The sequence below is a fragment of the Schistocerca nitens genome, chromosome 7, assembly GCF_023898315.1.
Source record: "Schistocerca nitens isolate TAMUIC-IGC-003100 chromosome 7, iqSchNite1.1, whole genome shotgun sequence".
In the NCBI taxonomy this organism is placed as follows: Eukaryota; Metazoa; Arthropoda; class Insecta; order Orthoptera; family Acrididae; genus Schistocerca; species Schistocerca nitens.
The window spans coordinates 1013225-1025006 of NC_064620.1; the positions used below are offsets into that span (position 1 = coordinate 1013225).

The 11782-nt window shown below is 31.1% G+C and overlaps 1 pseudogene; it reads right to left on the reverse strand.

Annotated features, from left to right (window-relative positions):
• Window positions 1-9208: 9208 nt before the first annotated feature.
• Window positions 9209-11412, reverse strand: LOC126195154 (NADH-ubiquinone oxidoreductase chain 5-like; annotated as a pseudogene).
• Between the last annotated feature and the right edge of the window lie 370 nt (window positions 11413-11782).

The following is an 11782-nucleotide window of genomic DNA, read 5'->3' on the forward strand; positions in this document are numbered from 1 at the left end:
CAGTCTCATCCATTCCAGCACTGTGGAGTAGATTATGCAGGCCCTATTGCTGTAAAGCATGGTGGAAGACGAAGTAAGGTTACCATCAAGGCTTATATTGCTTTATTCATTTGCATGGCAACCAAGGCCATCCACTTAGAATTAGTTAGTGACTTGGTAACAAGTTCATTTTTGGCTGCCCTCAGGAGATTCATTGCAAGAAGAGGGAAACGTTCTCACATGTACAGTGACAATGGCACCACATTTGTAGGTGCAGACAATGAGCTTAAACGTTTTCTCTCTAATGTTGCTACTGTTGTGAATTTTTCGACCTCAGAAGGAATCGGTTGGAGGTTCACTCCACCTCGTGCCCCTCACTTTGGTAGTCTCTGGGAGGCAGGAATCAAATGCATGAAGTCGCATCTCAAACACGTCATTGGCAATGCAGTACTGACATCTGAAGAACTGACTACTGTGTTAATTCAGATAGAAGCAATAGAAGCATGCTTGAATTCAAGGCCGTTGTGTCTTCTCTCTGATGACCTAGATTCTCCTGCTGCTCTCACTCCTGGTCATTTCCTAATCGGACAGCCCCTTTGTGCTCATCCTGAACCCTCTGTCCTTGAGGTTCCCGCCAACAGGTTGTACAGATGGCAACTTGTACAACAGTTGCATCAGTCCTTTTGGAAGACGTGGATCACAGAATACATACATGATCTGCAGCAACGCAAAAAATGGACATCGGAAGGTGCATGGCAACCGTTGATCGGCGATCATCTGTTGGTCAAGGAGGATAATTTGCCTCTTTGGGTGTGGAGGCTGGGTGTCATTGAACAGCTGTTTACCAGTCCTGATATGTGTATGCGTGTGGTGATGGTAAAAACTGCTAATGGGCAGATTAAGAGGCCTATAGCAAAATTGTGTCCCCTACCTAAGCAGTGAATCAGTTAAGTGTTCCCTCAGATCTGTGTAGTGGTATATGATACAGAGCCACTGCCAAATGGCCATTTACTAGAATAACCTCATAATTCATAAGATGATCAGCTTGGAAGCTGTGGATGTTTCTTGTGGACTAACTGCTGTTAGTAATGATTTCATGTTTTTATGCAGTACAACATTAATAGTTTATTGTTTTGTGTCCTACATGTTAGTACCCATTGTGTTCCACATGCAGCATGACAGTGGTGTTTTGTTGTATTCATGTTTTATGTTCATTGATCTTGTACCTAGTTATATATTTTATTGTTTACTTGTTTTGGTTTTGTTGTTTCTTAAAATTTTGGTATTTGTAAAATGAGAAAACTCATTTTAGAGTGGGAGGATGTTTGGACTCTGCTACTCACTCCAACTGCCATCTAGTGGCAGCTTCAAACTGGGCAGGTCAGACTGCCCAGTATAGTCTGCTCCCTGTTGGAAGAATTTTCAACCTATGTGCGGAAGTGGACCTCCCAGGTCCTTTGTGCGCGCAGGTAGGATTAGCCGTTGTAACGGCCGAGCAGGTAGCTGCGAGACCCCATAGCGGACGGGCGTGTATGTCTTCCAGCTAAGCCAGGAGCCGCAGTTGGCGCGCTGCCTGTGCAAGTTGTAACGTTTAATGTAATAAACAATTATACCAGACAACTTGTTCCATCTAGTTATTGTGAGTGGAAACAAGGGGACGACAGTAAGTTCTCTCGCACTATACATTCACACTCCAATGTGCCACCACGGGAGGAAGAGCCTGCGCGCACACCACCTCCTCTTAACTATAAGCTGCACCTTGACCTGAAATATTTTATAATTATAAATCTTGAGAATTATAACTCTAAAAAGATTCTCTGATAACGGAGATATACAAACAAATAAATTAAGTAGAGTAAATTGTGTATTATCAATCACGGGGTAAGTTCCTCTGAATGGAAAGAGATACCACCAAATTCTTTGGGTTTCAAGACTTTAACTAATAGTACCTTGGTAAATACAATCAACATTTAAAATAATAGGGTATCTAATCCTAGTTTATTATTTAAATTTCACAGATTCATAAAAAGAGCTACAAACAAATTTTAACATTTCACCTTACAAATTTATATTTTAACCCCAATAATATAAAGAACTGTTTTAACCAATAATATTCACTTGTATCAATCGTATAACCGCGACTACTGGCACGAATTATGCCAATACTAAATCAATTGCTAAATCCAAAATCACTTGATAATTAAATCATATTACTGCAAAAAGAACATTTAGTTTAACAAAACTTCCATATAATACAAAGAAAAAGTGAATAAACAAGCAAGAATAATACTTTTAAGAACAAAAGATAAGAAATTTGAAAATTTATCAAATTAAGAGAAAATAAAAGATTCAAATATTTAAAGAAGAAAAGAAAAAAATCACAAACAATAAAGAAAAAAGAAATGCACCTCCATGTGACCACAACAACTTCTCTGTTGTTTATAAATAAATATTTATATGGAACATGTATACCAATAAATGTACTATATTCTTTCTTATTTAATCTTTCTTTTCACTAATAATAAAGAAAGATTAAATAATATAATAAATATATTTTATACAATTATGTAAATTAATGTAATATGTTATTAGTATAAAATTTTGTTTATATTAAGTTAACTTAAAATTTAATAGTTAAATAATCTAATTATAGATAATTGTATTATTATAATTAACATAATTATTTATATTAATATAATATTTTATATTTAATGTTATTAATCTTATTTATTATATCCAATTATAATAATATTTAATATTAATTATATATATTATATATATTATAATATAATAAACTATTTTAAGCTAAAAACATAAGTAGCTATAATCCTAGATAAATAAATGTATCAAAATAATAATCACTTAATAATAATAAAATAAACTTATAAGTATTTAAATTATAAGTATTTAAATTTAATTAAATGTAATATATTAATATAAATTATTTATTATATATATATATATATCTATAAAAATTAACCCAATCGAGATAAATTAATTAGGAATAACCAAAATAATACATAACCAAATTTCAAAAAAAAAAACTTTAAATTTATATATTACATAAATGAAGTGCCAGATTAAAGGGTTACCTTGATAGGGTAAATCAAGTAAATAAAAATTACCTTCATTAAAAAATTACATAAGATAGAATTAAACTACCTCCTTTAGTGTCAAAAACTGACATGCATCATAGACCTTAATGTAAAAAGGTAAGCTAATGGATCATACCTCGTCTATAGAGGTATCAATCCTCTCGTTTTTAATGACCAACAACTCTACAAAACTTCTCTTCCTATCAACATTAATGATAGGAACGATCCTGTCCATTTCATCAAATTCCTGATTTGGAGTTTGAATAGGGCTTGAGATCAACTTACTTTCATTTATTCCGATCCTAACAAGAAATAAAAATATAATAATAAATGAGTAATCAATTAAATATTTCATTGTCCAAGCAATAGCATCGAAAAATTTTCAATTTTGTTGATTTAAATAAAGTATCCAATAGGATGAGAAACAGAATTTATTCCATCAATAATAATCAGATCTAGATTATTATTAAAGATTGGAGCTCTACCTTTTCATTTCTGATTTCCAGAAGTAATAGGAGCTTCGAGATGAAATAATTTCTAACATTAATAACATGACAAAAAATTGCCCCAATAATGGTATTATCCGATTGTATTCAACTAAGGACTTTCATTTGAACAATTATCATTTTAAGAGTCATTATTGGAGCAATAGGAGGTTTAAATCAAACATCTCTACGCCAACTTCTAGCATATTCTTCAATTAGACATTTAGGGTGAATAATTAGATCCCTAACAGTCAGAGAAAACATCTGAGAACTATATTTTATTATTTACTCACTACTAAGATTAATCATGGTTTTATTATTTAAGCAAATAAACCTATTTTTCATACACCAAATTTATTCATCCAGAAATATACAAACTGAAATGAAATTTATAATATTTCTATCTCTAGGTGGTTTACCACCATTTCTTGGATTCCTACCAAAATGAATTGTAATACAATCATTAATAGAAAACAACATAACAACTATTATAACCATTATAGTTGTATTAACTACAATTACACTTTATTATTACTTACGTATTAGATTCTCAGCCTTAATTATGTCATACACAGAAAATTCATGATCTATAACGATAAAGTATCAAAAATCAAGAATTATTCTTCCTATAACAGTAATAATTTCAACAATAGGATTGATTTCAACATCAACCTTAATTTCATTATACTAAGGACTTAAGTTAATTAAACTAATAACCTTCAAAGTTATAATTAAAAGAATAATCTTTTAGGCCTTATTAAAATTTTACACCTATAGAATTGCAGTCTAGAATCATAATTGAATATAACACCAAAATATGGTAAGAGTGAAAACATCTCATAAGTAGATTTACAGTCTACCACCTAAAATTCAGCCATCTTACAGCAAAAATGATTATTCTCAACAAACCATAAGGACATTGGTGCTTTGTACTTCCTATTTGGAGCATGAGCAGGAATAGTAGGAACATCAATAAGAATACTTATTCGTGCTGAACTTGGTCAACCAGGATCTCTAATTGGAGATGACCAGATTTATAATGTTATTATTACAGTCCACGCATTTGTAATAATTTTCTTTATAGTAATACCTATTATAATTGGTGGATTTGGTAATTGACTTGTAGCATTAATAATTGGTGCACCAGATATAGCATTCCCACGATTAAATAACATAAGTTTTTGATTACTACCACCTTCATTAACCCTTCTTCTTACATCTTCTATAGTAGATAACGGTGCTGGTACAGGATGAACAGTTTACCCTCCTCTAGCAGGAGCTATCGTACACGGGGGTGCATCTGTAGATCTAGCTATTTCTCATTCCACTTAGCAGGTGTATCATCTATTCTTGGTGCAGTAAACTTCATTACAACAGCAATTAATATACGATCAGAAAGTATAACTTTAGATCAAACACCTTTATTTGTTTGATCTGTGGCTATTACAGCCCTTCTCTTCCTTCTTTCACTTCCAGTTTTAGCAGGATCTATTACTATACTATTAACAGACCGAAATTTAAATACATCGTTCTTTGACCCTGCGGGAGGAGGGGACCCAATTTTATATCAACACCTATTCTTATTCTTTGGACACTCAGAAGTTTACATTTTAATTCTACCTGGATTTGGGATTATTTCACATATTGTATGTCAAGAAAGAGGAAAAATTGAATCATTTGGAACATTAGGTATAATTTATGCTATGTTATCAATTGGATTAATAGGATTTATTGTATGAGCACATCACATATTTACAGTAGGAATGGATGTTGACACACAAGCATACTTCACATCAGCAACAATAATTATTTCCATACCTACAGGAATTAAGGTATTCAGATGACTAGCTACACTATATGGAACGAAATTCAAGTTCAATCCACCATTATTATGAGCTCTAGGATTTATTTTCCTACTCAAAATTGGTGGATTAACAGGATTAGTATTAGCAAATTCATCACTTGATATTGTATTACATGATACATATTATGTAGTAGCCCACTTCCATTATGTATTATCTATAGGAGCAGTATTTGCAATTATAGGAGGTGTTATTCAATGATACCCGCTATTCACAAGATTAACTATAAACAATACATGATTAAAAATTCAATTTACAATTATATTCATTGGAATAAACTTAACATTCTTCCCTCAACACATCTTAGGATTAGCAGGAATACAACGACGATATTCAGACTACCCAGACGTATATACATCATGAAATGTAGTATCAAGAATGGGATCTACAATTTCTATTGTAGGAATTATTATATTCATTGTAATCGTATGAGAAAGAATGGTTACAAACTGAGCAATTATATTTAGAGTTAATATAAGAAGATCAACAGAATGGCTACAAAATAACCCACCTGCAGAACACAGTTACTCAGAATTACCATTAATTTCTAGATTCTAATATGGCAGATTAGTGCAGTAGATTTAAGCTCTACAATTAAAGGTTTGACCTTTTATTAGAGAATACCCAATGGCAACATGATCAAATTTATCCCTTCAAGATGGAGCTTCACCATTAATGGTTCAACTATCATTCTTTCATGATCATTCTATGGTCGTATTATTATTAATTACAGTAATTGTAGGTTATGCGCTAAGTTATATATTATTTATTGCCTATACACACCGAAACATACTTCATGGACACTTAATTGAAACAATCTGAACAGCATTACCAGCAATTACCCTAATTTTTATTGCCCTTTCATCATTACGACTATTATACTTACTTGATGATTCAGTAGACGCAATAATCACAATCAAAACCATTGGACGACAATGGTACTGAAGATATGAATATTCAGACTTTATAGATGTAGAATTTGACACTTATATAACACCAGAACAAGACCTAGAAAATAATGGATTTCGACTTCTAGATGTAGATAACCGAACAATTCTACCAATAACTACAGAAGTACGAGTATTAACAAGAGCATCAGATGTTCTACACTCATGAGCAATTCCTGCATTAGGAGTTAAAATTGATGCAACACCAGGTCGACTAAATCAAGGAACATTTACAATAAACCGACCTGGAAATTCTTTGGACAATGCTCAGAAATCTGTGGAGCAAACCACGGATTCATACCAATTGTAATTGAAAGAACTTCAGTAAACTTATTTATCAAGTGATTATTTAAGATAATCTAAGGAGTTAGTGAAAATATATAACATTAGAGTGTCAATCTAAAATAACTAAACAATTAGTACACCTTGAAATACATCAGATGACTGAAAGTAAGTAATGGTCTCTTAAACCAAACAATAGTAAATTAACGACTACTTCTGATGGGGAAATTAAACCCAAATCCCTCCAATATCCCCTCTCATATGATACTCCCTATTCATTATATTTTCAGCTACCTTAATCCTGTTCAATCAAATAAACTTTTTCACATTTAAGCCTAGTCTTATTAAAAGAGCAGAAAAAAGAACAATTGAGATAAAAAACTTAAATTGAAAGTGATAACAAACTTATTCTCAACATTTGACCCATCAACTAACATCTGCAATTTATCATTCAATTGAACTAGAACATTTTTAGGACTATTATTAATCCCATCAATGTTCTGACTTACACCATCATGAATTAGTATTATCTGAAATAAACGAAACCTAACCTTACACAATGAATTCAAAACACTACTAGGACCAAAATCATTTAATGGAACAACATTCATCTTTATCTCAATTTTTATTATAATACTATTTAATAATTTTATAGGATTATTCCCTTACATCTTTACTAGAACAAGACATTTAGCATTAACATTTGCAATCGCTCTACATATATGATTAAGATTCATGTTATTTGGATGAATTAACCATACTAATCATATATTTACACACCTAGTTCCACAAGGAACACCACCTTCATTAATATCATTTATAGTATTAATTGAAACAATTAGAAACGTCATTCGACCAGTACACTAACTGTACAACTAGCAGCAAATATAATTGCAGGACATATACTATTAACCTTACTAGGAAATACAGGACCATCTATAGCAATAAACTTAATATCACTACTAATTATTGGACAAATACTTCTATTAATTCTAGAATCAGCAGTGGCAATAATTCAAGCTTATGTTTTCTCAATTTTAAGAACTTTATATTCTAGAGACGTATACTAATCCTATGTTAACAACTCACTTAAATCACCCATTCCACTTAGTAGACTATAGACCTTGACCATTAACAGGAGCAATTGGAGCAATAGTCCTAGTATTAGGATTAGCAAAATGATTTCACCTATTTAACATTAACTTATTATAATTGCATTTGGAATTACCCTACTAACTATAATTCAATGATGACGAGATGTAGTATGAGAAGGGACATATCAAGGGCTACATACAGGATTTGTATCAATTCGATTACGATGAGGAATAATTTTATTTATTGCATCAGAAGTATTATTCTTCGTTTCATTTTTCTGAGCATTCTTTAGAAGAAGACTAGCACCAACAATTGAACTAGGAATACTATGACCTCCAATAGGAATTCAACCTTTTAATCCTATATAAATTCCATTACTTAATACAGCTATTCTTTTAGCCTCAGGAGTAACAGTAACATGAGCACATCATAGTTTAATAGAATCTAATCATACTCAAACACTACAAGGATTATTCTTCACAGTATTATTAGGACTATATTTCACAATACTTCAAGCTTACGAATATTGAGAAGCACCTTTCGCTATTGCAGACGCAGTTTATGGATCAACATTCTTTGTTGCAACAGGATTCCATGGTCTACACGTAATTATTGGAACAATCTTCTTATCAACATGTCTACTTCGACACTCAATAAATCAATTTTCACCAAGACACCACTTTGGATTTGAAGCAGCAGCATGATACTGACACTTTGTAGATGTAGTATGATTATTCTTATACACCTCTATTTATTGATGAGGTAGATAATGGTTTTTCTAGTGTAAGTAGTACATTTGACTTCCAATCAGGAAGCTTGATATAAATCAAGAAAAACAATCTTAATTCTATCTACAAGAGTTTTTATTAGATTTATTATTCCAATGATTGTTATAATCCTTGCAACAACATTATCATAGAAATTAATCAATGATCAAGAAAAAAGATCCCCATTTGAATGTGGGTTTGATCCAAAAAGATCAGCACGAATACCATTCTCCCTACGATTCTTCTTAATCACAGTAATTTTTTTAATTTTTTATGTAGAAATTGCACTAATTCTTCCAATTGTAATTATTTTCAAAACCTCAGACATTATAATCTGAACAGTATCAACAATATTTTTTATTCTAGTCCTATTAGGCGGACTATACCATGAATGAAATCAAGGAGCCTTACAATGAGCAGAATAAAGGGTTGTAGTTAACTATAACATTTGGGTTGCATTCAAAAAGTATTGATATAATCAATCAACCTTAAATAGAATAAGAAGCGAAATATTGCAGTCAGTTTCGATCTGGAAGATTGGTAAATAAAATACCCTTATTCTTATTAATTGAAGCCAAAAAGAGGCATATTACTGTTAATAATATAATTGAACTATAAAGTTCCAGTTAAGGAAATGTAAAGCCAATATGAAAGCTGCTAACTTTTTATATTAGCGGTTAAACTCCGCTATATTATTCAAAAAATAAAAGTTAAAAGATAAATCTTGAAATTAGAATCATATCAACCCTGAATACATCCAATTAAATAAATAAATAGTCTATATTAACCTTGACCACCAAATAATTGACCCCAACCATAATCAAATGATTTAGATGAATAATATCCTAATTTTAAAGGAATATATCTAACAAACGTAGTTGAAAGAAAAGGTATAAACCATATAGAACCAGCAAATCTAAAAAAAGAAAGTATACTTAAAGAAAATAAATTATGAGAAAAGTCAAAATTAGAAATAAGATAACCCAAATAAGCACCTAAAACAACTACTGTAATAGTTAAAAACTTTAAATAATTCGGTAAAGCAATCACATGAGGAATAGGAAAAAGTAACCAAGACAAAAGACTACAACCAAAATCAGCAACAAACAATAAACCAATTATACCAAACGAAATATAATAACTGTAGTGGACTGTTAAGGCAGCCAGTCCACAGTGAAGTAGCCGAAAGGGCACGTGTAAACTCACGCCGTCTTGCGTTAAGTCTGGAACAGGATTCGTAATGAATGTGATAAAGAAAAGAACGTAGCTACTAGAACACTTAACTTTTATATTGTCCTTTGGTATACAGCATTCTTGATGATACAAGTGAGACTCAGTAGATACATGAAGTTACTTATGGCGCCTTGCTAGGTCGGAGCCATTAACTTAGCTGAAGGCTATTCTATCTGCTCGGCAAATGAGCGAAAGGCTTCGTTAGTGTAGTCGCTAGCAATGTCGTCCGTACAACTGGGGCGAGTGCTAGTACGTCTCTCTAGACCCGCCATGTGGTGGCGCTCGGTCTGCGATCACACAGTGGCGACACGCGGGTCCGACATGTACTAATGGACCGCATACGATTTAAGCTACCACCTAGCAAGTGTGGTGTCTGGCAGTGACACCACAATAACCCTTATCATCAAAAGAAAATCTAGAATAAAAATTATTATCACCAGATATTGAATAATAAAACAAACAAAAAGAATAAGAAGCAGTTAAACCAGTAGAAAAAAAATAAAGAAAAAAATTAAACAATTAATCCATCTTAAACAAACCATTTCAAGAATCAAATCCTTTGAATAAAACCCCACTAAAAAAAGGTATACCACACAAAGACAAACTAGAAATATTAAAACAAACTGAAGTTAAAGGTATAAAATTAACAATTGAACCTATAAAATGAATATCCTGAGAATCCTTTAAATTATAAATTATTGAACCTGCATACATAAATAATAATGCCTTAAATAAAGCATGAGCTAATAAATGAAAAAATGCAAGTTTCGGATAACCTATGACCGAAATTCTTATTATTAAACCAAGTTGTCTTAAAGTAGAAAGAGCAATAATCTTCTTCAAATCAAATTCAAAATTAGCCCCCAATCCAGCCATAAATATAGTTATACATCCAATTAAAAGTGAAAATCAACCACAATTATAAGTATCTAATATTGGTCTGAAACGAATTAATAAATAAACTCCAGCAGTAACAAGATTAGAAGAATGAACTAAAGCAGAAACAGGAGTAGGGGCAGCCATAGCAGCAGGAAGTCAAGAAGAAAAGGGAATTTGAGCTCTTTTAGTTATAGCTGCCAAAACAATTAATATAGTAATAAGCTTTATTCAAATGAATTAGAAATAAAATGATAGTAATAAATATAATTTCAACCACCAAAATTTAATATTCAAGCAATAGAAATTAAAATAGCAACATCACCAATACGATTAGAAAGTGCAGTTAATATACCAGTACTATAAGATTTTACATTTTGGTAGTAAATAACTAAACAATAAGAAACTAAACCCAAACCATCTCATCCTAACAAAATTCTAATCAAATTAGGACTAATAATTAAAAACACTATAGAAAGAATAAATATTAAAACAATAATAATAAAACGATTTATATTCTTTTCGCCCGATATATAATCCTCTCTATAATAAATAACCAAAGAAGAAATATATAACAAAAGACATAAAAATAAGAGACATTCAATCCAAAATTAAAGTCATGACAACCATAGAACCACTTAAATTAAAAAGTTCTCACTCAACAAAAACTCTATAATCATTATTAAATAATAAATACCTAAAATAAAAATTATATTTCTATAAAAGAATAATGAAAAAAACTCAAAGAACAAATAGAAAATAAATTCATGGCCTAAGATGAAAAACTTCATAGTATTGATTCCACAAAACAATATTTTTAATTAAAATACTTAAGCAACCTAAACAAAGAAATATTCACCCTTTAAACAAAGAATATTTAAAGGCAATCAATGTAAAAGTAAAAGATGATTTTTACGAAAATAACCAAGAGAACAAGTATAAACACCAGAATAATAATTACCATGCTGATAATAAAAAAATATATATATAAAGTATAAACAGCTCTAAAAAAAACAAAAAAATTAAAGCAAAAAATCTAAAAGAAGATCAAGACAAATTTCTATGTAATCATCTAAGTTCACCTACCAAATTTAATGAGGGAGGAGCAGCTATATTTGATGATCTTAAAAGAAATCACTATAAAGCCATTCTTGGTATCAA